Source organism: Chiloscyllium punctatum, chromosome 3, assembly GCF_047496795.1.
Source record: "Chiloscyllium punctatum isolate Juve2018m chromosome 3, sChiPun1.3, whole genome shotgun sequence".
NCBI classification, from domain to species: Eukaryota; Metazoa; Chordata; class Chondrichthyes; order Orectolobiformes; family Hemiscylliidae; genus Chiloscyllium; species Chiloscyllium punctatum.
This window is the reverse complement of record NC_092741.1, coordinates 25615904-25642252: the sequence shown is the minus strand read 5'-3', so window position 1 is coordinate 25642252 and position 26349 is coordinate 25615904. Positions and strand designations below refer to the sequence as shown.

At 51.5% G+C, this 26349-nt stretch overlaps 12 non-coding genes and 3 pseudogenes across 12 annotated transcripts; all 15 read left to right on the top strand.

The window, feature by feature from the left end:
- Positions 1-1708: 1708 nt before the first annotated feature.
- LOC140472266 (5S ribosomal RNA) lies at positions 1709-1817 on the top strand (annotated as a pseudogene).
- A 1888-nt stretch (positions 1818-3705) lies between these two features.
- Positions 3706-3814, top strand: LOC140472264 (5S ribosomal RNA; annotated as a pseudogene).
- Positions 3815-5349: 1535 nt separating this feature from the next.
- Positions 5350-5468, top strand: LOC140470640 (5S ribosomal RNA). Its single transcript, XR_011956578.1, has one exon. It is a non-coding gene; the product is annotated as a 5S ribosomal RNA (ribosomal RNA).
- Positions 5469-7003: 1535 nt separating this feature from the next.
- On the top strand, positions 7004-7122 carry LOC140475807 (5S ribosomal RNA). Its single transcript, XR_011960294.1, has one exon. It is a non-coding gene; the product is annotated as a 5S ribosomal RNA (ribosomal RNA).
- Positions 7123-8657: 1535 nt separating this feature from the next.
- Positions 8658-8776, top strand: LOC140470655 (5S ribosomal RNA). The gene has a single exon (XR_011956595.1). It is a non-coding gene; the product is annotated as a 5S ribosomal RNA (ribosomal RNA).
- Positions 8777-10281: 1505 nt separating this feature from the next.
- Positions 10282-10400, top strand: LOC140469493 (5S ribosomal RNA). The gene has a single exon (XR_011956126.1). It is a non-coding gene; the product is annotated as a 5S ribosomal RNA (ribosomal RNA).
- A 1535-nt stretch (positions 10401-11935) lies between these two features.
- Positions 11936-12054, top strand: LOC140469591 (5S ribosomal RNA). Its single transcript, XR_011956168.1, has one exon. It is a non-coding gene; the product is annotated as a 5S ribosomal RNA (ribosomal RNA).
- A 1531-nt stretch (positions 12055-13585) lies between these two features.
- Positions 13586-13704, top strand: LOC140469990 (5S ribosomal RNA). The gene has a single exon (XR_011956278.1). It is a non-coding gene; the product is annotated as a 5S ribosomal RNA (ribosomal RNA).
- A 1539-nt stretch (positions 13705-15243) lies between these two features.
- On the top strand, positions 15244-15362 carry LOC140469343 (5S ribosomal RNA). Its single transcript, XR_011956070.1, has one exon. It is a non-coding gene; the product is annotated as a 5S ribosomal RNA (ribosomal RNA).
- A 1531-nt stretch (positions 15363-16893) lies between these two features.
- On the top strand, positions 16894-17012 carry LOC140468212 (5S ribosomal RNA). The gene has a single exon (XR_011955617.1). It is a non-coding gene; the product is annotated as a 5S ribosomal RNA (ribosomal RNA).
- A 1535-nt stretch (positions 17013-18547) lies between these two features.
- LOC140468210 (5S ribosomal RNA) lies at positions 18548-18666 on the top strand. Its single transcript, XR_011955616.1, has one exon. It is a non-coding gene; the product is annotated as a 5S ribosomal RNA (ribosomal RNA).
- A 1530-nt stretch (positions 18667-20196) lies between these two features.
- Positions 20197-20315, top strand: LOC140470822 (5S ribosomal RNA). Its single transcript, XR_011956735.1, has one exon. It is a non-coding gene; the product is annotated as a 5S ribosomal RNA (ribosomal RNA).
- Positions 20316-21845: 1530 nt separating this feature from the next.
- LOC140470814 (5S ribosomal RNA) lies at positions 21846-21964 on the top strand. The gene has a single exon (XR_011956734.1). It is a non-coding gene; the product is annotated as a 5S ribosomal RNA (ribosomal RNA).
- A 1531-nt stretch (positions 21965-23495) lies between these two features.
- On the top strand, positions 23496-23614 carry LOC140472001 (5S ribosomal RNA; annotated as a pseudogene).
- Positions 23615-25137: 1523 nt separating this feature from the next.
- Positions 25138-25256, top strand: LOC140471152 (5S ribosomal RNA). Its single transcript, XR_011956873.1, has one exon. It is a non-coding gene; the product is annotated as a 5S ribosomal RNA (ribosomal RNA).
- The last annotated feature ends 1093 nt before the right edge of the window (positions 25257-26349 follow it).

Sequence of the window (26349 nt, the reverse complement as noted above, 5' to 3'; positions counted from 1 at the left end):
AAAGAAAGGGATTGGGGCTGCACGCTGTCTGCGGCTGGCAGTCAGGAAAGGAGGACAATAGACAATAGGTGCAGGAGTTGGCCATTCTGCCCTTGGAGCCTGCACCACCATTCAATATGATCATGGCTGATCATCCTTAATCAGTATCCTGTTCCTGCCTTATCTCCATAAGCCTTGATTCCACTATCCTTGAGAGCTCTGTCCAACTCTTTCTTCAATGAATCCAGAGACTGGGCCTCCACTGCCCTCTGGGGCAGAGCATTCCACACAGCCACCACTCTCTGGGTGAAGACGTTTCTCCTCATCTCTGTCCTAAACGGTCTACCCTGTATTTTTAAGCTGTGTCCTCTGTTTCGGCACTCACGTTTCCTGCCGCCAGAGTGTCCAATCCTTTGATAATCTTATACGTCTCAACCAGATCCCCTCTCAGTCTTCTAAACTCAAGGGTACACAAGCCCAGTCGCTCCAGTCTTTCAGTGTAAGGTAATCCCGCCATTCCAGGAATTGACCTCATCAACCTACGCTGCACTCCCTCAATAGCCAGAATGTCTCTCCTCAAATTTGGAGACCAGAACTGCACACAGTACTCCAGGTGTGGTCTCACCAGGGCCCTGTACACCTGCAGAAGAACCTCTTTGCTTCTGTACTCAATCCCTCTTGTTATGAAGGCCAGCATGCTATTAGCCTTCTTCACTACCTGCTGTACCTGCATGCTTACCTTCATTGAGCGGTGTACAAGAACCCCCAGATCTCTCTGTACTGTCCCTTGACCGAAATTGATTCCATTTAGGTAGTAATCTGCCTTCCTGTTCTTGCCACCAAAGTGGATAAGCATTCATTTATCCACATTAAAGTGCATCTGCCATGCATCTGACCACTCACCTAACTTGTCCAGGTCACCCGGTAATCTCCTAACATCCTCATCACATTTCACCCTGCCACCCAGCTCAGTATCATCAGCAAATTTGCTAATGTAATTGCTAATAGCATCTTCTATATCATGAACATATATTGTAAAAAGCTGCGGTCCCAGTACTGATCCCTGCGGTACCCCACTGGTCACTGCCTGCCATTCCGAAATGGAGGCGTGGAGGAGTGTGGAAGGATGAGAGAATGCAGGCTGCAGCCCTATGAAGCAGGGGGAGGTTTTGCAGTTGGCCTGTGTGGGGATGTGGGAGACGACAGGAGCCTGGTGGGCAAGGGCTAGCTGGAGGGAGGGAGGGAGGGAGGGAAGCACGCACGGAGGAGAAAGAGCAAAGAGAAAAGAGAGAAAAAAAAAACAAAGGGGATCAAGAGAAAGAGCAGCAAAGAAAATGTGGCTGGCCAGCACACCTTGAAGTGGGGAGAAAAGGCAAGGGCCAGCGCCTACGGCCATACTAGTCTGAAAACGCCTGATCTTGGAAGATAAGCAGACTCAGGCCTGGTTAGTACTTGGATGGGAGACCGCCTGGGAATAGTGTGGAAGGATGAGAGAATGCAGGCTGCAGCCCGATGAAGCAGGGGGAGGTTTTGCAGTTGGCCTGTGTGGGGATGTGGGAGACGACAGGAGCCTGGTGGGCAAGGGCTAGCGGGAGGGAAGCACGCACGGAGGAGAAAGAGCAAAGAGAAAAGAGAGAAAAAAAAACCAAAGGGGATCAAGAGAAAAAGCAGCAAAGAAAATGTGGCTGGCCAGCACGCCTTGAAGTGGGGAGAAAAGGCAGGAGCCAGCGCCTCCAGCCATACTAGTCTGAAAGCGCCTGATCTCGGAAGCTAAGCAGACTCAGGCCTGGTTAGTACTTGGATGGGAGACCGCCTGGGAATACCAGGTGCAGTAGGCTTTTTCCGCCAGCAGGGGCTGCTCAAGTCACCCCTCTGCACTCGTGTTGGGCCACGCACGCAATGCAGCGACAGGTTATTTTTGCTGCCGCTGTGCCTGGCATCAGTCTCCTGCAGGCAGGAGACAGGGAGGGGAGGAGAGCGGAGCGCTGCCAAAATCAGCAAGAAAGAGGGAAAGAAAGGGATTGGGGCTGCACGCTGTCTGCGGCTGGCAGTCAGGAAAGGAGGACAATAGACAATAGGTGCAGGAGTTGGCCATTCTGCCCTTGGAGCCTGCACCACCATTCAATATGATCATGGCTGATCATCCTTAATCAGTATCCTGTTCCTGCCTTATCTCCATAAGCCTTGATTCCACTATCCTTGAGAGCTCTGTCCAACTCTTTCTTCAATGAATCCAGAGACTGGGCCTCCACTGCCCTCTGGGGCAGAGCATTACACACAGCCACCACTCTCTGGGTGAAGACGTTTCTCCTCATCTCTGTCCTAAACGGTCTACCCCGTATTTTTAAGCTGTGTCCCCTGTTTCGGCACTCACGTTTCCTGCCGCCAGAGTGTCCAATCCTTTGATAATCTTATATGTCTCAACCAGATCCCCTCTCAGTCTTCTAAACTCAAGGGTACACAAGCCCAGTCGCTCCAGTCTTTCAGTGTAAGGTAATCCCGCCATTCCAGGAATTGACCTCGTCAACCTACGCTGCACTCCCTCAATAGCCAGAATGTCTCTCCTCAAATTTGGAGACCAGAACTGCACACAGTACTCCAGGTGTGGTCTCACCAGGGCCCTGTACACCTGCAGAAGAACCTCTTTGCTTCTGTACTCAATCCCTCTTGTTATGAAGGCCAGCATGCTATTAGCCTTCTTCACTACCTGCTGTACCTGCATGCTTACCTTCATTGAGCGGTGTACAAGAACCCCCAGATCTCTCTGTACTGTCCCTTGACCGAAATTGATTCCATTTAGGTAGTAATCTGCCTTCCTGTTCTTGCCACCAAAGTGGATAAGCATCCATTTATCCACATTAAAGTGCATCTGCCATGCATCTGACCACTCACCTAACTTGTCCAGGTCACCCGGTAATCTCCTAACATCCTCATCACATTTCACCCTGCCACCCAGCTCAGTATCATCAGCAAATTTGCTAATGTAATTGCTAATAGCATCTTCTATATCATGAACATATATTGTAAAAAGCTGCGGTCCCAGTACTGATCCCTGCGGTACCCCACTGGTCACTGCCTGCCATTCCGAAATGGAGGCGTGGAGGAGTGTGGAAGGATGAGAGAATGCAGGCTGCAGCCCTATGAAGCAGGGGGAGGTTTTGCAGTTGGCCTGTGTGGGGATGTGGGAGACGACAGGAGCCTGGTGGGCAAGGGCTAGCTGGAGGGAGGGAGGGAGGGAGGGAAGCACGCACGGAGGAGAAAGAGCAAAGAGAAAAGAGAGAAAAAAAAAACAAAGGGGATCAAGAGAAAGAGCAGCAAAGAAAATGTGGCTGGCCAGCACACCTTGAAGTGGGGAGAAAAGGCAAGGGCCAGCGCCTACGGCCATACTAGTCTGAAAACGCCTGATCTTGGAAGATAAGCAGACTCAGGCCTGGTTAGTACTTGGATGGGAGACCGCCTGGGAATAGTGTGGAAGGATGAGAGAATGCAGGCTGCAGCCCGATGAAGCAGGGGGAGGTTTTGCAGTTGGCCTGTGTGGGGATGTGGGAGACGACAGGAGCCTGGTGGGCAAGGGCTAGCTGGAGGGAGGGAGGGAAGCACGCACGGAGGAGAAAGAGCAAAGAGAAAAGAGAGAAAAAAAAACCAAAGGGGATCAAGAGAAAAAGCAGCAAAGAAAATGTGGCTGGCCAGCACGCCTTGAAGTGGGGAGAAAAGGCAGGAGCCAGCGCCTCCAGCCATACTAGTCTGAAAGCGCCTGATCTCGGAAGCTAAGCAGACTCAGGCCTGGTTAGTACTTGGATGGGAGACCGCCTGGGAATACCAGGTGCAGTAGGCTTTTTCCGCCAGCAGGGGCTGCTCAAGTCACCCCTCTGCACTCGTGTTGGGCCACGCACGCAATGCAGCGACAGGTTATTTTTGCTGCCGCTGTGCCTGGCATCAGTCTCCTGCAGGCAGGAGACAGGGAGGGGAGGAGAGCGGAGCGCTGCCAAAATCAGCAAGAAAGAGGGAAAGAAAGGGATTGGGGCTGCACGCTGTCTGCGGCTGGCAGTCAGGAAAGGAGGACAATAGACAATAGGTGCAGGAGTTGGCCATTCTGCCCTTGGAGCCTGCACCACCATTCAATATGATCATGGCTGATCATCCTTAATCAGTATCCTGTTCCTGCCTTATCTCCATAAGCCTTGATTCCACTATCCTTGAGAGCTCTGTCCAACTCTTTCTTCAATGAATCCAGAGACTGGGCCTCCACTGCCCTCTGGGGCAGAGCATTACACACAGCCACCACTCTCTGGGTGAAGACGTTTCTCCTCATCTCTGTCCTAAACGGTCTACCCCGTATTTTTAAGCTGTGTCCCCTGTTTCGGCACTCACGTTTCCTGCCGCCAGAGTGTCCAATCCTTTGATAATCTTATATGTCTCAACCAGATCCCCTCTCAGTCTTCTAAACTCAAGGGTACACAAGCCCAGTCGCTCCAGTCTTTCAGTGTAAGGTAATCCCGCCATTCCAGGAATTGACCTCGTCAACCTACGCTGCACTCCCTCAATAGCCAGAATGTCTCTCCTCAAATTTGGAGACCAGAACTGCACACAGTACTCCAGGTGTGGTCTCACCAGGGCCCTGTACACCTGCAGAAGAACCTCTTTGCTTCTGTACTCAATCCCTCTTGTTATGAAGGCCAGCATGCTATTAGCCTTCTTCACTACCTGCTGTACCTGCATGCTTACCTTCATTGAGCGGTGTACAAGAACCCCCAGATCTCTCTGTACTGTCCCTTGACCGAAATTGATTCCATTTAGGTAGTAATCTGCCTTCCTGTTCTTGCCACCAAAGTGGATAAGCATCCATTTATCCACATTAAAGTGCATCTGCCATGCATCTGACCACTCACCTAACTTGTCCAGGTCACCCGGTAATCTCCTAACATCCTCATCACATTTCACCCTGCCACCCAGCTCAGTATCATCAGCAAATTTGCTAATGTTATTGCTAATAGCATCTTCTATATCATGAACATATATTGTAAAAAGCTGCGGTCCCAGTACTGATCCCTGCGGTACCCCACTGGTCACTGCCTGCCATTCCGAAATGGAGGCGTGGAGGAGTGTGGAAGGATGAGAGAATGCAGGCTGCAGCCCTATGAAGCAGGGGGAGGTTTTGCAGTTGGCCTGTGTGGGGATGTGGGAGACGACAGGAGCCTGGTGGGCAAGGGCTAGCTGGAGGGAGGGAGGGAGGGAGGGAAGCACGCACGGAGGAGAAAGAGCAAAGAGAAAAGAGAGAAAAAAAAAACAAAGGGGATCAAGAGAAAGAGCAGCAAAGAAAATGTGGCTGGCCAGCACGCCTTGAAGTGGGGAGAAAAGGCAAGAGCCAGCGCCTACGGCCATACTAGTCTGAAAACGCCCGATCTCGTCTGATCTCGGAAGCTAAGCAGACTCAGGCCTGGTTAGTACTTGGATGGGAGACCGCCTGGGAATACCAGGTGCAGTAGGCTTTTTCCGCCAGCAGGGGCTGCTCAAGTCACCCCTCTGCACTCGTGTTGGGCCACGCACGCAATGCAGCGACAGTTTATTTTTGCTGCCGCTGTGCCTGGCATCAGTCTCCTGCAGGCAGGAGACAGGGAGGGGAGGAGAGCGGAGCGCTGCCAAAATCAGCAAGAAAGACGGAAAGGAAGGGATTGGGGCTGCACGCTGTCTGCGGCTGGCAGTCAGGAAAGGAGGACAATAGACAATAGGTGCAGGAGTTGGCCATTCTGCCCTTGGAGCCTGCACCACCATTCAATATGATCATGGCTGATCATCCTTAATCAGTATCCTGTTCCTGCCTTATCTCCATAAGCCTTGATTCCACTATCCTTGAGAGCTCTGTCCAACTCTTTCTTCAATGAATCCAGAGACTGGGCCTCCACTGCCCTCTGGGGCAGAGCATTCCACACAGCCACCACTCTCTGGGTGAAGACGTTTCTCCTCATCTCTGTCCTAAACGGTCTACCCCGTATTTTTAAGCTGTGTCCTCTGTTTCGGCACTCACGTTTCCTGCCGCCAGAGTGTCCAATCCTTTGATAATCTTATATGTCTCAACCAGATCCCCTCTCAGTCTTCTAAACTCAAGGGTACACAAGCCCAGTCGCTCCAGTCTTTCAGTGTAAGGTAATCCCGCCATTCCAGGAATTGACCTCGTCAACCTACGCTGCACTCCCTCAATAGCCAGAATGTCTCTCCTCAAATTTGGAGACCAGAACTGCACACAGTACTCCAGGTGTGGTCTCACCAGGGCCCTGTACACCTGCAGAAGAACCTCTTTGCTTCTGTACTCAATCCCTCTTGTTTTGAAGGCCAGCATGCTATTAGCCTCCTTCACTACCTGCTGTACCTGCATGCTTACCTTCATTGAGCGGTGTACAAGAACCCCCAGATCTCTCTGTACTGTCCCTTGACCGAAATTGATTCCATTTAGGTAGTAATCTGCCTTACTGTTCTTGCCACCAAAGTGGATAAGCATCCATTTATCCACATTAAAGTGCATCTGCCATGCATCTGACCACTCACCTAACTTGTCCAAGTCACCCGGTAATCTCCTAACATCCTCATCACATTTCACCCTGCCACCCAGCTCAGTATCATCAGCAAATTTGCTAATGTTATTGCTAATAGCATCTTCTATATCATGAACATATATTGTAAAAAGCTGCGGTCCTAGTACTGATCCCTGCGGTACCCCACTGGTCACTGCCTGCCATTCCGAAATGGAGGCGTGGAGGAGTGTGGAAGGATGAGAGAATGCAGGCTGCAGCCCTATGAAGCAGGGGGAGGTTTTGCAGTTGGCCTGTGTGGGGATGTGGGAGACGACAGGAGCCTGGTGGGCAAGGGCTAGCTGGAGGGAGGGAGGGAGGGAGGGAAGCACGCACGGAGGAGAAAGAGCAAAGAGAAAAGAGAGAAAAAAAAAACAAAGGGGATCAAGAGAAAGAGCAGCAAAGAAAATGTGGCTGGCCAGCACGCCTTGAAGTGGGGAGAAAAGGCAAGGGCCAGCGCCTACGGCCATACTAGTCTGAAAACGCCCGATCTCGTCTGATCTCGGAAGTTAAGCAGACTCAGGCCTGGTTAGTACTTGGATGGGAGACCGCCTGGGAATACCAGGTGCAGTCGGCTTTTTCCGCCAGCAGGGGCTGCTCAAGTCACCCCTCTGCACTCGTGTTGGGCCACGCACGCAATGCAGCGACAGGTTATTTTTGCTGCCGCTGTGCCTGGCATCAGTCTCCTGCAGGCAGGAGACAGGGAGGGGAGGAGAGCGGAGCGCTGCCAAAATCAGCAAGAAAGACGGAAAGAAAGGGATTGGGGCTGCACGCTGTCTGCGGCTGGCAGTCAGGAAAGGAGGACAATAGACAATAGGTGCAGGAGTTGGCCATTCTGCCCTTGGAGCCTGCACCACCATTCAATATGATCATGGCTGATCATCCTTAATCAGTATCCTGTTCCTGCCTTATCTCCATAAGCCTTGATTCCACTATCCTTGAGAGCTCTGTCCAACTCTTTCTTCAATGAATCCAGAGACTGGGCCTCCACTGCCCTCTGGGGCAGAGCATTACACACAGCCACCACTCTCTGGGTGAAGACGTTTCTCCTCATCTCTGTCCTAAACGGTCTACCCCGTATTTTTAAGCTGTGTCCCCTGTTTCGGCACTCACGTTTCCTGCCGCCAGAGTGTCCAATCCTTTGATAATCTTATATGTCTCAACCAGATCCCCTCTCAGTCTTCTAAACTCAAGGGTACACAAGCCCAGTCGCTCCAGTCTTTCAGTGTAAGGTAATCCCGCCATTCCAGGAATTGACCTCGTCAACCTACGCTGCACTCCCTCAATAGCCAGAATGTCTCTCCTCAAATTTGGAGACCAGAACTGCACACAGTACTCCAGGTGTGGTCTCACCAGGGCCCTGTACACCTGCAGAAGAACCTCTTTGCTTCTGTACTCAATCCCTCTTGTTATGAAGGCCAGCATGCTATTAGCCTTCTTCACTACCTGCTGTACCTGCATGCTTACCTTCATTGAGCGATGTACAAGAACCCCCAGATCTCTCTGTACTGTCCCTTGACCGAAATTGATTCCATTTAGGTAGTAATCTGCCTTCCTGTTCTTGCCACCAAAGTGGATAAGCATCCATTTATCCACATTAAAGTGCATCTGCCATGCATCTGACCACTCACCTAACTTGTCCAGGTCACCCGGTAATCTCCTAACATCCTCATCACATTTCACCCTGCCACCCAGCTCAGTATCATCAGCAAATTTGCTAATGTTATTGCTAATAGCATCTTCTATATCATGAACATATATTGTAAAAAGCTGCGGTCCCAGTACTGATCCCTGCGGTACCCCACTGGTCACTGCCTGCCATTCCGAAATGGAGGCGTGGAGGAGTGTGGAAGGATGAGAGAATGCAGGCTGCAGCCCTATGAAGCAGGGGGAGGTCTTGCAGTTGGCCTGTGTGGGGATGTGGGAGACGACAGGAGCCTGGTGGGCAAGGGCTAGCTGGAGGGAGGGAGGGAGGGAGGGAAGCACGCACGGAGGAGAAAGAGCAAAGAGAAAAGAGAGAAAAAAAAAACAAAGGGGATCAAGAGAAAGAGCAGCAAAGAAAATGTGGCTGGCCAGCACGCCTTGAAGTGGGGAGAAAAGGCAGGAGCCAGCGCCTACGGCCATACTAGTCTGAGAACGCCCGATCTCCTCTGATCTCGGAAGCTAAGCAGACTCAGGCCTGGTTAGTACTTGGATGGGAGACCGCCTGGGGATACCAGGTGCAGTAGGCTTTTTCCGCCAGCAGGGGCTGCTCAAGTCACCCCTCTGCACTCGTGTTGGGCCACGCACGCAATGCAGCGACAGGTTATTTTTGCTGCCGCTGTGCCTGGCATCAGTCTCCTGCAGGCAGGAGACAGGGAGGGGAGGAGAGCGGAGCGCTGCCAAAATCAGCAAGAAAGACGGAAAGGAAGGGATTGGGGCTGCACGCTGTCTGCGGCTGGCAGTCAGGAAAGGAGGACAATAGACAATAGGTGCAGGAGTTGGCCATTCAATATGATCATGGCTGATCATCCTTAATCAGTATCCTGTTCCTGCCTTATCTCCATAAGCCTTGATTCCACTATCCTTGAGAGCTCTGTCCAACTCTTTCTTCAATGAATCCAGAGACTGGGCCTCCACTGCCCTCTGGGGCAGAGCATTCCACACAGCCACCACTCTCTGGGTGAAGACGTTTCTCCTCATCTCTGTCCTAAACGGTCTACCCCGTATTTTTAAGCTGTGTCCTCTGTTTCGGCACTCACGTTTCCTGCCGCCAGAGTGTCCAATCCTTTGATAATCTTATATGTCTCAACGAGATCCCCTCTCAGTCTTCTAAACTCAAGGGTACACAAGCCCAGTCGCTCCAGTCTTTCAGTGTAAGGTAATCCCGCCATTCCAGGAATTGACCTCGTCAACCTACGCTGCACTCCCTCAATAGCCAGAATGTCTCTCCTCAAATTTGGAGACCAGAACTGCACACAGTACTCCAGGTGTGGTCTCACCAGGGCCCTGTACACCTGCAGAAGAACCTCTTTGCTTCTGTACTCAATCCCTCTTGTTTTGAAGGCCAGCATGCTATTAGCCTCCTTCACTACCTGCTGTACCTGCATGCTTACCTTCATTGAGCGGTGTACAAGAACCCCCAGATCTCTCTGTACTGTCCCTTGACCGAAATTGATTCCATTTAGGTAGTAATCTGCCTTCCTGTTCTTGCCACCAAAGTGGATAAGCATCCATTTATCCACATTAAAGTGCATCTGCCATGCATCTGACCACTCACCTAACTTGTCCAAGTCACCCGGTAATCTCCTAACATCCTCATCACATTTCACCCTGCCACCCAGCTCAGTATCATCAGCAAATTTGCTAATGTTATTGCTAATAGCATCTTCTATATCATGAACATATATTGTAAAAAGCTGCGGTCCCAGTACTGATCCCTGCGGTACCCCACTGGTCACTGCCTGCCATTCCGAAATGGAGGCGTGGAGGAGTGTGGAAGGATGAGAGAATGCAGGCTGCAGCCCTATGAAGCAGGGGGAGGTTTTGCAGTTGGCCTGTGTGGGGATGTGGGAGACGACAGGAGCCTGGTGGGCAAGGGCTAGCTGGAGGGAGGGAGGGAGGGAAGCACGCACGGAGGAGAAAGAGCAAAGAGAAAAGAGAGAAAAAAAAAACAAAGGGGATCAAGAGAAAGAGCAGCAAAGAAAATGTGGCTGGCCAGTACGCCTTGAAGTGGGGAGAAAAGGCAAGGGCCAGCGCCTACGGCCATACTAGTCTGAAAACGCCTGATCTCGTCTGATCTCGGAAGCTAAGCAAACTCAGGCCTGGTTAGTACTTGGATGGGAGACCGCCTGGGAATACCAGGTGCAGTAGGCTTTTTCCGCCAGCAGGGGCTGCTCAAGTCACCCCTCTGCACTCGTGTTGGGCCACGCACGCAATGCAGCGACAGGTTATTTTTGCTGCCGCTGTGCCTGGCATCAGTCTCCTGCAGGCAGGAGACAGGGAGGGGAGGAGAGCGGAGCGCTGCCAAAATCAGCAAGAAAGAGGGAAAGAAAGGGATTGGGGCTGCACGCTGTCTGCGGCTGGCAGTCAGGAAAGGAGGACAATAGACAATAGGTGCAGGAGTTGGCCATTCTGCCCTTGGAGCCTGCACCACCATTCAATATGATCATGGCTGATCATCCTTAATCAGTATCCTGTTCCTGCCTTATCTCCATAAGCCTTGATTCCACTATCCTTGAGAGCTCTGTCCAACTCTTTCTTCAATGAATCCAGAGACTGGGCCTCCACTGCCCTCTGGGGCAGAGCATTCCACACAGCCACCACTCTCTGGGTGAAGACGTTTCTCCTCATCTCTGTCCTAAACGGTCTACCCCGTATTTTTAAGCTGTGTCCTCTGTTTCGGCACTCACGTTTCCTGCCGCCAGAGTGTCCAATCCTTTGATAATCTTATATGTCTCAACCAGATCCCCTCTCAGTCTTCTAAACTCAAGGGTACACAAGCCCAGTCGCTCCAGTCTTTCAGTGTAAGGTAATCCCGCCATTCCAGGAATTGACCTCGTCAACCTACGCTGCACTCCCTCAATAGCCAGAATGTCTCTCCTCAAATTTGGAGACCAGAACTGCACACAGTACTCCAGGTGTGGTCTCACCAGGGCCCTGTACACCTGCAGAAGAACCTCTTTGCTTCTGTACTCAATCCCTCTTGTTATGAAGGCCAGCATGCTATTAGCCTTCTTCACTACCTGCTGTACCTGCATGCTTACCTTCATTGAGCGGTGTACAAGAACCCCCAGATCTCTCTGTACTGTCCCTTGACCGAAATTGATTCCATTTAGGTAGTAATCTGCCTTCCTGTTCTTGCCACCAAAGTGGATAAGCATCCATTTATCCACATTAAAGTGCATCTGCCATGCATCTGACCACTCACCTAACTTGTCCAGGTCACCCGGTAATCTCCTAACATCCTCATCACATTTCACCCTGCCACCCAGCTCAGTATCATCAGCAAATTTGCTAATGTTATTGCTAATAGCATCTTCTATATCATGAACATATATTGTAAAAAGCTGCGGTCCCAGTACTGATCCCTGCGGTACCCGACTGGTCACTGCCTGCCATTCCGAAATGGAGGCGTGGAGGAGTGTGGAAGGATGAGAGAATGCAGGCTGCAGCCCTATGAAGCAGGGGGAGGTTTTGCAGTTGGCCTGTGTGGGGATGTGGGAGACGACAGGAGCCTGGTGGGCAAGGGCTAGCTGGAGGGAGGGAGGGAGGGAGGGAAGCACGCACGGAGGAGAAAGAGCAAAGAGAAAAGAGAGAAAAAAAATACAAAGGGGATCAAGAGAAAGAGCAGCAAAGAAAATGTGGCGGGCCAGCACGCCTTGAAGTGGGGAGAAAAGGCAAGGGGCAGCGCCTACGGCCATACTAGTCTGAAAACGCCCGATCTCGTCTGATCTTGGAAGCTAAGCAGACTCAGGCCTGGTTAGTACTTGGATGGGAGACTGCCTGGGAATACCAGGTGCAGTAGGCTTTTTCCGCCAGCAGGGGCTGCTCAAGTCACCCCTCTGCACTCGTGTTGGGCCACGCACGCAATGCAGCGACAGGTTATTTTTGCTGCCGCTGTGCCTGGCATCAGTCTCCTGCAGGCAGGAGACAGGGAGGGGAGGAGAGCGGAGCGCTGCCAAAATCAGCAAGAAAGACGGAAAGAAAGGGATTGGGGCTGCACGCTGTCTGCGGCTGGCAGTCAGGAAAGGAGGACAATAGACAATAGGTGCAGGAGTTGGCCATTCTGCCCTTGGAGCCTGCACCACCATTCAATATGATCATGGCTGATCATCCTTAATCAGTATCCTGTTCCTGCCTTATCTCCATAAGCCTTGATTCCACTATCCTTGAGAGCTCTGTCCAACTCTTTCTTCAATGAATCCAGAGACTGGGCCTCCACTGCCCTCTGGGGCAGAGCATTCCACACAGCCACCACTCTCTGGGTGAAGACGTTTCTCCTCATCTCTGTCCTAAACGGTCTACCCCGTATTTTTAAGCTGTGTCCCCTGTTTCGGCACTCACGTTTCCTGCCGCCAGAGTGTCCAATCCTTTGATAATCTTATATGTCTCAACCAGATCCCCTCTCAGTCTTCTAAACTCAAGGGTACACAAGCCCAGTCGCTCCAGTCTTTCAGTGTAAGGTAATCCCGCCATTCCAGGAATTGACCTCGTCAACCTACGCTGCACTCCCTCAATAGCCAGAATGTCTCTCCTCAAATTTGGAGACCAGAACTGCACACAGTACTCCAGGTGTGGTCTCACCAGGGCCCTGTACACCTGCAGAAGAACCTCTTTGCTTCTGTACTCAATCCCTCTTGTTATGAAGGCCAGCATGCTATTAGCCTTCTTCACTACCTGCTGTACCTGCATGCTTACCTTCACTGAGCGGTGTACAAGAACCCCCAGATCTCTCTGTACTGTCCCTTGACCGAAATTGATTCCATTTAGGTAGTAATCTGCCTTCCTGTTCTTGCCACCAAAGTGGATAAGCATCCATTTATCCACATTAAAGTGCATCTGCCATGCATCTGACCACTCACCTAACTTGTCCAGGTCACCCGGTAATCTCCTAACATCCTCATCACATTTCACCCTGCCACCCAGCTCAGTATCATCAGCAAATTTGCTAATGTTATTGCTAATAGCATCTTCTATATCATGAACATATATTGTAAAAAGCTGCGGTCCCAGTACTGATCCCTGCGGTACCCCACTGGTCACTGCCTGCCATTCCGAAATGGAGGCGTGGAGGAGTGTGGAAGGATGAGAGAATGCAGGCTGCAGCCCTATGAAGCAGGGGGAGGTTTTGCAGTTGGCCTGTGTGGGGATGTGGGAGACGACAGGAGCCTGGTGGGCAAGGGCTAGCTGGAGGGAGGGAGGGAGGGAAGCACGCACGGAGGAGAAAGAGCAAAGAGAAAAGAGAGAAAAAAAAAACAAAGGGGATCAAGAGAAAGAGCAGCAAAGAAAATGTGGCTGGCCAGCACGCCTTGAAGTGGGGAGAAAAGGCAAGGGCCAGCGCCTACGGCCATACTAGTCTGAAAACGCCCGATCTCGTCTGATCTCGGAAGCTAAGCAGACTCAGGCCTTGTTAGTACTTGGATGGGAGACCGCCTGGGAGTACCAGGTGCAGTAGGCTTTTTCCGCCAGCAGGGGCTGCTCAAGTCACCCCTCTGCACTCGTGTTGGGCCACGCACGCAATGCAGCGACAGGTTATTTTTGCTGCCGCTGTGCCTGGCATCAGTCTCCTGCAGGCAGGAGACAGGGAGGGGAGGAGAGCGGAGCGCTGCCAAAATCAGCAAGAAAGACGGAAAGAAAGGGATTGGGGCTGCACGCTGTCTGCGGCTGGCAGTCAGGAAAGGAGGACAATAGACAATAGGTGCAGGAGTTGGCCATTCTGCCCTTGGAGCCTGCACCACCATTCAATATGATCATGGCTGATCATCCTTAATCAGTATCCTGTTCCTGCCTTATCTCCATAAGCCTTGATTCCACTATCCTTGAGAGCTCTGTCCAACTCTTTCTTCAATGAATCCAGAGACTGGGCCTCCACTGCCCTCTGGGGCAGAGCATTCCACACAGCCACCACTCTCTGGGTGAAGACGTTTCTCCTCATCTCTGTCCTAAACGGTCTACCCCGTATTTTTAAGCTGTGTCCTCTGTTTCGGCACTCACGTTTCCTGCCGCCAGAGTGTCCAATCCTTTGATAATCTTATATGTCTCAACCAGATCCCCTCTCAGTCTTCTAAACTCAAGGTTACACAAGCCCAGTCGCTCCAGTCTTTCAGTGTAAGGTAATCCCGCCATTCCAGGAATTGACCTCGTCAACCTACGCTGCACTCCCTCAATAGCCAGAATGTCTCTCCTCAAATTTGGAGACCAGAACTGCACACAGTACTCCAGGTGTGGTCTCACCAGGGCCCTGTACACCTGCAGAAGAACCTCTTTGCTTCTGTACTCAATCCCTCTTGTTTTGAAGGCCAGCATACTATTAGCCTCCTTCACTACCTGCTGTACCTGCATGCTTACCTTCATTGAGCGGTGTACAAGAACCCCCAGATCTCTCTGTACTGTCCCTTGACCGAAATTGATTCCATTTAGGTAGTAATCTGCCTTCCTGTTCTTGCCACCAAAGTGGATAAGCATCCATTTATCCACATTAAAGTGCATCTGCCATGCATCTGACCACTCACCTAACTTGTCCAAGTCACCCGGTAATCTCCTAACATCCTCATCACATTTCACCCTGCCACCCAGCTCAGTATCATCAGCAAATTTGCTAATGTTATTGCTAATAGCATCTTCTATATCATGAACATATATTGTAAAAAGCTGCGGTCCCAGTACTGATCCCTGCGGTACCCCACTGGTCACTGCCTGCCATTCCGAAATGGAGGCGTGGAGGAGTGTGGAAGGATGAGAGAATGCAGGCTGCAGCCCTATGAAGCAGGGGGAGGTTTTGCAGTTGGCCTGTGTGGGGATGTGGGAGACGACAGGAGCCTGGTGGGCAAGGGCTAGCTGGAGGGAGGGAGGGAGTGAGGGAGGGAAGCACGCACAGAGGAGAAAGAGCAAAGAGAAAAGAGAGAAAAAAAAAACAAAGGGGATCAAGAGAAAGAGCAGCAAAGAAAATGTGGCTGGCCAGCACGCCTTGAAGTGGGGAGAAAAGGCAGGAGCCAGCACCTACGGCCATACTAGTCTGAAAACGCCCGATCTCGTCTGGTCTCGGAAGCTAAGCAGACTCAGGCCTGGTTAGTACTTGGATGGGAGACCGCCTGGGAATACCAGGTGCAGTAGGCTTTTTCCGCCAGCAGGGGCTGCTCAAGTCACCCCTCTGCACTCGTGTTGGGCCACGCACGCAATGCAGCGACAGGTTATTTTTGCTGCCGCTGTGCCTGGCATCAGTCTCCTGCAGGCAGGAGACAGGGAGGGGAGGAGAGCGGAGCGCTGCCAAAATCAGCAAGAAAGAGGGAAAGAAAGGGATTGGGGCTGCACGCTGTCTGCGGCTGGCAGTCAGGAAAGGAGGACAATAGACAATAGGTGCAGGAGTTGGCCATTCTGCCCTTGGAGCCTGCACCACCATTCAATATGATCATGGCTGATCATCCTTAATCAGTATCCTGTTCCTGCCTTATCTCCATAAGCCTTGATTCCACTATCCTTGAGAGCTCTGTCCAACTCTTTCTTCAATGAATCCAGAGACTGGGCCTCCACTGCCCTCTGGGGCAGAGCATTCCACACAGCCACCACTCTCTGGGTGAAGACGTTTCTCCTCATCTCTGTCCTAAACGGTCTACCCCGTATTTTTAAGCTGTGTCCCCTGTTTCGGCACTCACGTTTCCTGCCGCCAGAGTGTCCAATCCTTTGATAATCTTATATGTCTCAACCAGATCCCCTCTCAGTCTTCTAAACTCAAGGGTACACAAGCCCAGTCGCTCCAGTCTTTCAGTGTAAGGTAATCCCGCCATTCCAGGAATTGACCTCGTCAACCTACGCTGCACTCCCTCAATAGCCAGAATGTCTCTCCTCAAATTTGGAGACCAGAACTGCACACAGTACTCCAGGTGTGGTCTCACCAGGGCCCTGTACACCTGCAGAAGAACCTCTTTGCTTCTGTACTCAATCCCTCTTGTTATGAAGGCCAGCATGCTATTAGCCTTCTTCACTACCTGCTGTACCTGCATGCTTACCTTCATTGAGCGGTGTACAAGAACCCCCAGATCTCTCTGTACTGTCCCTTGACCGAAATTGATTCCATTTAGGTAGTAATCTGCCTTCCTGTTCTTGCCACCAAAGTGGATAAGCATCCATTTATCCACATTAAAGTGCATCTGCCATGCATCTGACCACTCACCTAACTTGTCCAGGTCACCCGGTAATCTCCTAACATCCTCATCACATTTCACCCTGCCACCCAGCTCAGTATCATCAGCAAATTTGCTAATGTTATTGCTAATAGCATCTTCTATATCATGAACATATATTGTAAAAAGCTGCGGTCCCAGTACTGATCCCTGCGGTACCCCACTGGTCACTGCCTGCCATTCCGAAATGGAGGCGTGGAGGAGTGTGGAAGGATGAGAGAATGCAGGCTGCAGCCCTATGAAGCAGGGGGAGGTTTTGCAGTTGGCCTGTGTGGGGATGTGGGAGACGACAGGAGCCTGGTGGGCAAGGGCTAGCTGGAGGGAGGGAGGGAGGGAAGCACGCACGGAGGAGAAAGAGCAAAGAGAAAAGAGAGAAAAAAAAAACAAAGGGGATCAAGAGAAAGAGCAGCAAAGAAAATGTGGCTGGCCAGCACGCCTTGAAGTGGGGAGAAAAGGCAAGGGCCAGCGCCTACGGCCATACTAGTCTGAAAACGCCCGATCTCGTCTGATCTTGGAAGCTAAGCAGACTCAGGCCTGGTTAGTACTTGGATGGGAGACCGCCTGGGAATACCAGGTGCAGTAGGCTTTTTCCGCCAGCAGGGGCTGCTCAAGTCACCCCTCTGCACTCGTGTTGGGCCACGCACGCAATGCAGCGACAGGTTATTTTTGCTGCCGCTGTGCCTGGCATCAGTCTCCTGCAGGCAGGAGACAGGGAGGGGAGGAGAGCGGAGCGCTGCCAAAATCAGCAAGAAAGACGGAAAGAAAGGGATTGGGGCTGCACGCTGTCTGCGGCTGGCAGTCAGGAAAGGAGGACAATAGACAATAGGTGCAGGAGTTGGCCATTCTGCCCTTGGAGCCTGCACCACCATTCAATATGATCATGGCTGATCATCCTTAATCAGTATCCTGTTCCTGCCTTATCTCCATAAGCCTTGATTCCACTATCCTTGAGAGCTCTGTCCAACTCTTTCTTCAATGAATCCAGAGACTGGGCCTCCACTGCCCTCTGGGGCAGAGCATTCCACACAGCCACCACTCTCTGGGTGAAGACATTTCTCCTCATCTCTGTCCTAAACGGTCTACCCCGTATTTTTAAGCTGTGTCCCCTGTTTCGGCACTCACGTTTCCTGCCGCCAGAGTGTCCAATCCTTTGATAATCTTATATGTCTCAACCAGATCCCCTCTCAGTCTTCTAAACTCAAGGGTACACAAGCCCAGTCGCTCCAGTCTTTCAGTGTAAGGTAATCCCGCCATTCCAGGAATTGACCTCGTCAACCTACGCTGCACTCCCTCAATAGCCAGAATGTCTCTCCTCAAATTTGGAGACCAGAACTGCACACAGTACTCCAGGTGTGGTCTCACCAGGGCCCTGTACACCTGCAGAAGAACCTCTTTGCTTCTGTACTCAATCCCTCTTGTTATGAAGGCCAGCATGCTATTAGCCTTCTTCACTACCTGCTGTACCTGCATGCTTACCTTCATTGAGCGGTGTACAAGAACCCCCAGATCTCTCTGTACTGTCCCTTGACCGAAATTGATTCCATTTAGGTAGTAATCTGCCTTCCTGTTCTTGCCACCAAAGTGGATAAGCATCCATTTATCCACATTAAAGTGCATCTGCCATGCATCTGACCACTCACCTAACTTGTCCAGGTCACCCGGTAATCTCCTAACATCCTCATCACATTTCACCCTGCCACCCAGCTCAGTATCATCAGCAAATTTGCTAATGTTATTGCTAATAGCATCTTCTATATCATGAACATATATTGTAAAAAGCTGCGGTCCCAGTACTGATCCCTGCGGTACCCCACTGGTCACTGCCTGCCATTCCGAAATGGAGGCGTGGAGGAGTGTGGAAGGATGAGAGAATGCAGGCTGCAGCCCTATGAAGCAGGGGGAGGTTTTGCAGTTGGCCTGTGTGGGGATGTGGGAGACGACAGGAGCCTGGTGGGCAAGGGCTAGCTGGAGGGAGGGAGGGAGGGAGGGAAGCACGCACGGAGGAGAAAGAGCAAAGAGAAAAGAGAGAAAAAAAAAACAAAGGGGATCAAGAGAAAGAGCAGCAAAGAAAATGTGGCTGGCCAGCACGCCTTGAAGTGGGGAGAAAAGGCAAGGGCCAGCGCCTACGGCCATACTAGTCTGAAAACGCCCGATCTCGTCTGATCTTGGAAGCTAAGCAGACTCAGGCCTGGTTAGTACTTGGATGGGAGACCGCCTGGGAATACCAGGTGCAGTAGGCTTTTTCCGCCAGCAGGGGCTGCTCAAGTCACCCCTCTGCACTCGTGTTGGGCCACGCACGCAATGCAGCGACAGGTTATTTTTGCTGCCGCTGTGCCTGGCATCAGTCTCCTGCAGGCAGGAGACAGGGAGGGGAGGAGAGCGGAGCGCTGCCAAAATCAGCAAGAAAGACGGAAAGAAAGGGATTGGGGCTGCACGCTGTCTGCGGCTGGCAGTCAGGAAAGGAGGACAATAGACAATAGGTGCAGGAGTTGGCCATTCTGCCCTTGGAGCCTGCACCACCATTCAATATGATCATGGCTGATCATCCTTAATCGGTATCCTGTTCCTGCCTTATCTCCATAAGCCTTGATTCCACTATCCTTGAGAGCTCTGTCCAACTCTTTCTTCAATGAATCCAGAGACTGGGCCTCCACTGCCCTCTGGGGCAGAGCATTCCACACAGCCACCACTCTCTGGGTGAAGACGTTTCTCCTCATCTCTGTCCTAAACGGTCTACCCCGTATTTTTAAGCTGTGTCCTCTGTTTCGGCACTCACGTTTCCTGCCGCCAGAGTGTCCAATCCTTTGATAATCTTATATGTCTCAACCAGATCCCCTCTCAGTCTTCTAAACTCAAGGGTACACAAGCCCAGTCGCTCCAGTCTTTCAGTGTAAGGTAATCCCGCCATTCCAGGAATTGACCTCGTCAACCTACGCTGCACTCCCTCAATAGCCAGAATGTCTCTCCTCAAATTTGGAGACCAGAACTGCACACAGTACTCCAGGTGTGGTCTCACCAGGGCCCTGTACACCTGCAGAAGAACCTCTTTGCTTCTGTACTCAATCCCTCTTGTTATGAAGGCCAGCATGCTATTAGCCTTCTTCACTACCTGCTGTACCTGCATGCTTACCTTCATTGAGCGGTGTACAAGAACCCCCAGATCTCTCTGTACTGTCCCTTGACCGAAATTGATTCCATTTAGGTAGTAATCTGCCTTCCTGTTCTTGCCACCAAAGTGGATAAGCATCCATTTATCCACATTAAAGTGCATCTGCCATGCATCTGACCACTCACCTAACTTGTCCAGGTCACCCGGTAATCTCCTAACATCCTCATCACATTTCACCCTGCCACCCAGCTCAGTATCATCAGCAAATTTGCTAATGTTATTGCTAATAGCATCTTCTATATCATGAACATATATTGTAAAAAGCTGCGGTCCCAGTACTGATCCCTGCGGTACCCCACTGGTCACTGCCTGCCATTCCGAAATGGAGGCGTGGAGGAGTGTGGAAGGATGAGAGAATGCAGGCTGCAGCCCTATGAAGCAGGGGGAGGTTTTGCAGTTGGCCTGTGTGGGGATGTGGGAGACGACAGGAGCCTGGTGGGCAAGGGCTAGCTGGAGGGAGGGAGGGAGGGAAGCACGCACGGAGGAGAAAGAGCAAAGAGAAAAGAGAGAAAAAAAAACAAAGGGGATCAAGAGAAAGAGCAGCAAAGAAAATGTGGCTGGCCAGCACGCCTTGAAGTGGGGAGAAAAGGCAGGGGCCAGCGCCTACGGCCATACTAGTCTGCGAACGCCCGATCTCGTCTGATCTCGGAAGCTAAGCAGACTCAGGCCTGGTTAGTACTTGGATGGGAGGCCGCCTGGGAATACCAGGTGCAGTCGGCTTTTTCCGCCAGCAGGGGCTGCTCAAGTCACCCCTCTGCACTCGTGTTGGGCCATGCACGCAATGCAGCGACAGGTTATTTTTGCTGCCGCTGTGCCTGGCATCAGTCTCCTGCAGGCAGGAGACAGGGAGGGGAGGAGAGCGGAGCGCTGCCAAAATCAGCAAGAAAGACGGAAAGAAAGGGATTGGGGCTGCACGCTGTCTGCGGCTGGCAGTCAGGAAAGGAGGACAATAGACAATAGGTGCAGGAGTTGGCCATTCTGCCCTTGGAGCCTGCACCACCATTCAATATGATCATGGCTGATCATCCTTAATCAGTATCCTGTTCCTGCCTTATCTCCATAAGCCTTGATTCCACTATCCTTGAGAGCTCTGTCCAACTCTTTCTTCAATGAATCCAGAGACTGGGCCTCCACTGCCCTCTGGGGCAGAGCATTCCACACAGCCACCACTCTCTGGGTGAAGACGTTTCTCCTCATCTCTGTCCTAAACGGTCTACCCCGTATTTTTAAGCTGTGTCCCCTGTTTCGGCACTCACGTTTCCTGCCGCCAGAGTGTCCAATCCTTTGATAATCTTATATGTCTCAACCAGATCCCCTCTCAGTCTTCTAAACTCAAGGGTACACAAGCCCAGTCGCTCCAGTCTTTCAGTGTAAGGTAATCCCGCCATTCCAGGAATTGACCTCGTCAACCTACGCTGCACTCCCTCAATAGCCAGAATGTCTCTCCTCAAATTTGGAGACCAGAACTGCACACAGTACTCCAGGTGTGGTCTCACCAGGGCCCTGTACACCTGCAGAAGAACCTCTTTGCTTCTGTACTCAATCCCTCTTGTTATGAAGGCCAGCATGCTATTAGCCTTCTTCACTACCTGCTGTACCTGCATGCTTACCTTCACTGAGCGGTGTACAAGAACCCCCAGATCTCTCTGTACTGTCCCTTGACCGAAATTGATTCCATTTAGGTAGTAATCTGCCTTCCTGTTCTTGCCACCAAAGTGGATAAGCATCCATTTATCCACATTAAAGTGCATCTGCCATGCATCTGACCACTCACCTAACTTGTCCAGGTCACCCGGTAATCTCCTAACATCCTCATCACATTTCACCCTGCCACCCAGCTCAGTATCATCAGCAAATTTGCTAATGTTATTGCTAATAGCATCTTCTATATCATGAACATATATTGTAAAAAGCTGCGGTCCCAGTACTGATCCCTGCGGTACCCCACTGGTCACTGCCTGCCATTCCGAAATGGAGGCGTGGAGGAGTGTGGAAGGATGAGAGAATGCAGGCTGCAGCCCTATGAAGCAGGGGGAGGTTTTGCAGTTGGCCTGTGTGGGGATGTGGGAGACGACAGGAGCCTGGTGGGCAAGGGCTAGCTGGAGGGAGGGAGGGAGGGAAGCACGCACGGAGGAGAAAGAGCAAAGAGAAAAGAGAGAAAAAAAAACAAAGGGGATCAAGAGAAAGAGCAGCAAAGAAAATGTGGCTGGCCAGCACGCCTTGAAGTGGGGAGAAAAGGCAGGGGCCAGCGCCTACGGCCATACTAGTCTGCGAACGCCCGATCTCGTCTGATCTCGGAAGCTAAGCAGACTCAGGCCTGGTTAGTACTTGGATGGGAGGCCGCCTGGGAATACCAGGTGCAGTCGGCTTTTTCCGCCAGCAGGGGCTGCTCAAGTCACCCCTCTGCACTCGTGTTGGGCCATGCACGCAATGCAGCGACAGGTTATTTTTGCTGCCGCTGTGCCTGGCATCAGTCTCCTGCAGGCAGGAGACAGGGAGGGGAGGAGAGCGGAGCGCTGCCAAAATCAGCAAGAAAGACGGAAAGAAAGGGATTGGGGCTGCACGCTGTCTGCGGCTGGCAGTCAGGAAAGGAGGACAATAGACAATAGGTGCAGGAGTTGGCCATTCTGCCCTTGGAGCCTGCACCACCATTCAATATGATCATGGCTGATCATCCTTAATCAGTATCCTGTTCCTGCCTTATCTCCATAAGCCTTGATTCCACTATCCTTGAGAGCTCTGTCCAACTCTTTCTTCAATGAATCCAGAGACTGGGCCTCCACTGCCCTCTGGGGCAGAGCATTCCACACAGCCACCACTCTCTGGGTGAAGACGTTTCTCCTCATCTCTGTCCTAAACGGTCTACCCCGTATTTTTAAGCTGTGTCCCCTGTTTCGGCACTCACGTTTCCTGCCGCCAGAGTGTCCAATCCTTTGATAATCTTATATGTCTCAACCAGATCCCCTCTCAGTCTTCTAAACTCAAGGGTACACAAGCCCAGTCGCTCCAGTCTTTCAGTGTAAGGTAATCCCGCCATTCCAGGAATTGACCTCGTCAACCTACGCTGCACTCCCTCAATAGCCAGAATGTCTCTCCTCAAATTTGGAGACCAGAACTGCACACAGTACTCCAGGTGTGGTCTCACCAGGGCCCTGTACACCTGCAGAAGAACCTCTTTGCTTCTGTACTCAATCCCTCTTGTTATGAAGGCCAGCATGCTATTAGCCTTCTTCACTACCTGCTGTACCTGCATGCTTACCTTCACTGAGCGGTGTACAAGAACCCCCAGATCTCTCTGTACTGTCCCTTGACCGAAATTGATTCCATTTAGGTAGTAATCTGCCTTCCTGTTCTTGCCACCAAAGTGGATAAGCATCCATTTATCCACATTAAAGTGCATCTGCCATGCATCTGACCACTCACCTAACTTGTCCAGGTCACCCGGTAATCTCCTAACATCCTCATCACATTTCACCCTGCCACCCAGCTCAGTATCATCAGCAAATTTGCTAATGTTATTGCTAATAGCATCTTCTATATCATGAACATATATTGTAAAAAGCTGCGGTCCCAGTACTGATCCCTGCGGTACCCCACTGGTCACTGCCTGCCATTCCGAAATGGAGGCGTGGAGGAGTGTGGAAGGATGAGAGAATGCAGGCTGCAGCCCTATGAAGCAGGGGGAGGTTTTGCAGTTGGCCTGTGTGGGGATGTGGGAGACGACAGGAGCCTGGTGGGCAAGGGCTAGCTGGAGGGAGGGAGGGAGGGAAGCACGCACGGAGGAGAAAGAGCAAAGAGAAAAGAGAGAAAAAAAAAACAAAGGGGATCAAGAGAAAGAGCAGCAAAGAAAATGTGGCTGGCCAGCACGCCTTGAAGTGGGGAGAAAAGGCGGAAGCCAGCGCCTACGGCCAAAATAGTCTGAAAACGCGTGATCTCGTCTGGTCTCGGAAGCTAAGCAGACTCAGGCCTGGTTAGTACTTGGATGGGAGACTTCTTGGGAATACCAGGTGCAGTAGGCTTTTTCCGCCAGCAGGGGCTGCTCAAGTCACCCCTCTGCACTCGTGTTGGGCCACGCACGCAATGCATCGACAGGTTATTTTTGCTGCCGCTGTGCCTGGCATCAGTCTCCTGGAGACAGGGAGGGGAGGAGAGCGGAGCGCTGCCCAAATCAGCAAGAAAGACGGAAAGAAAGGGATTGGGGCTGCACGCTGTCTGCGGCTGGCAGTCAGGAAAGGAGGACAATAGACAATAGGTGCAGGAGTTGGCCATTCTGCCCTTGGAGCCTGCACCACCATTCAATATGATCATGGCTGATCATCCTTAATCAGTATCCTGTTCCTGCCTTATCTCCATAAGCCTTGATTCCACTATCCTTGAGAGCTCTGTCCAACTCTTTCTTCAATGAATCCAGAGACTGGGCCTCCACTGCCCTCTGGGGCAGAGCATTCCACACAGCCACCACTCTCTGGGTGAAGACGTTTCTCCTCATCTCTGTCCTAAACGGTCTACCCCGTATTTTTAAGCTGTGTCCTCTGTTTCGGCACTCACGTTTCCTGCCGCCAGAGTGTCCAATCCTTTGATAATCTTATATGTCTCAACCAGATCCCCTCTCAGTCTTCTAAACTCAAGGGTACACAAGCCCAGTCGCTCCAGTCTTTCAGTGTAAGGTAATCCCGCCATTCCAGGAATTGACCTCGTCAACCTACGCTGCACTCCCTCAATAGCCAGAATGTCTCTCCTCAAATTTGGAGACCAGAACTGCACACAGTACTCCAGGTGTGGTCTCACCAGGGCCCTGTACACCTGCAGAAGAACCTCTTTGCTTCTGTACTCAATCCCTCTTGTTATGAAGGCCAGCATGCTATTAGCCTTCTTCACTTCTTGCTGTACCTGCATGCTTACCTTCATTGAGCGGTGTACAAGAACCCCCAGATCTCTCTGTACTGTCCCTTGACCGAAATTGATTCCATTTAGGTAGTAATCTGCCTTCCTGTTCTTGCCACCAAAGTGGATAAGCATCCATTTATTCACATTAAAGTGCATCTGCCATGCATCTGACCACTCACCTAACTTGTCCAGGTCACCCGGTAATCTCCTAACATCCTCATCACATTTCACCCTGCCACCCAGCTCAGTATCATCAGCAAATTTGCTAATGTTATTGCTAATAGCATCTTCTATATCATGAACATATATTGTAAAAAGCTGCGGTCCCAGTACTGATCCCTGCGGTACCCCACTGGTCACTGCCTGCCATTCCGAAATGGAGGCGTGGAGGAGTGTGGAAGGATGAGAGAATGCAGGCTGCAGCCCTATGAAGCAGGGGGAGGTTTTGCAGTTGGCCTGTGTGGGGATGTGGGAGACGACAGGAGCGTGGTGGGCAAGGGCTAGCTGGAGGGAGGGAGGGAGGGAAGCACGCACGGAGGAGAAAGAGCAAAGAGAAAAGAGAGAAAAAAAAACAAAGGGGATCAAGAGAAAGAGCAGCAAAGAAAATGTGGCTGGCCAGCACGCCTTGAAGTGGGGAGAAAAGGCAGGGGCCAGCGCCTACGGCCATACTAGTCTGCGAATGCCCGATCTCGTCTGATCTCGGAAGCTAAGCAGACTCAGGCCTGGTTAGTACTTGGATGGGAGGCCGCCTGGGAATACCAGGTGCAGTCGGCTTTTTCCGCCAGCAGGGGCTGCTCAAGTCACCCCTCTGCACTCGTGTTGGGCCACGCACGCAATGCAGCGACAGGTTATTTTTGCTGCCGCTGTGCCTGGCATCAGTCTCCTGCAGGCAGGAGACAGGGAGGGGAGGAGAGCGGAGCGCTGCCAAAATCAGCAAGAAAGACGGAAAGAAAGGGATTGGGGCTGCACGCTGTCTGCGGCTGGCAGTCAGGAAAGGAGGACAATAGACAATAGGTGCAGGAGTTGGCCATTCTGCCCTTGGAGCCTGCACCACCATTCAATATGATCATGGCTGATCATCCTTAATCAGTATCCTGTTCCTGCCTTATCTCCATAAGCCTTGATTCCACTATCCTTGAGAGCTCTGTCCAACTCTTTCTTCAATGAATCCAGAGACTGGGCCTCCACTGCCCTCTGGGGCAGAGCATTCCACACAGCCACCACTCTCTGGGTGAAGACGTTTCTCCTCATCTCTGTCCTAAACGGTCTACCCCGTATTTTTAAGCTGTGTCCCCTGTTTCGGCACTCACGTTTCCTGCCGCCAGAGTGTCCAATCCTTTGATAATCTTATATGTCTCAACCAGATCCCCTCTCAGTCTTCTAAACTCAAGGGTACACAAGCCCAGTCGCTCCAGTCTTTCAGTGTAAGGTAATCCCGCCATTCCAGGAATTGACCTCGTCAACCTACGCTGCACTCCCTCAATAGCCAGAATGTCTCTCCTCAAATTTGGAGACCAGAACTGCACACAGTACTCCAGGTGTGGTCTCACCAGGGCCCTGTACACCTGCAGAAGAACCTCTTTGCTTCTGTACTCAATCCCTCTTGTTATGAAGGCCAGCATGCTATTAGCCTTCTTCACTACCTGCTGTACCTGCATGCTTACCTTCATTGAGCGATGTACAAGAACCCCCAGATCTCTCTGTACTGTCCCTTGACCGAAATTGATTCCATTTAGGTAGTAATCTGCCTTCCTGTTCTTGCCACCAAAGTGGATAAGCATCCATTTATCCACATTAAAGTGCATCTGCCATGCATCTGACCACTCACCTAACTTGTCCAGGTCACCCGGTAATCTCCTAACATCCT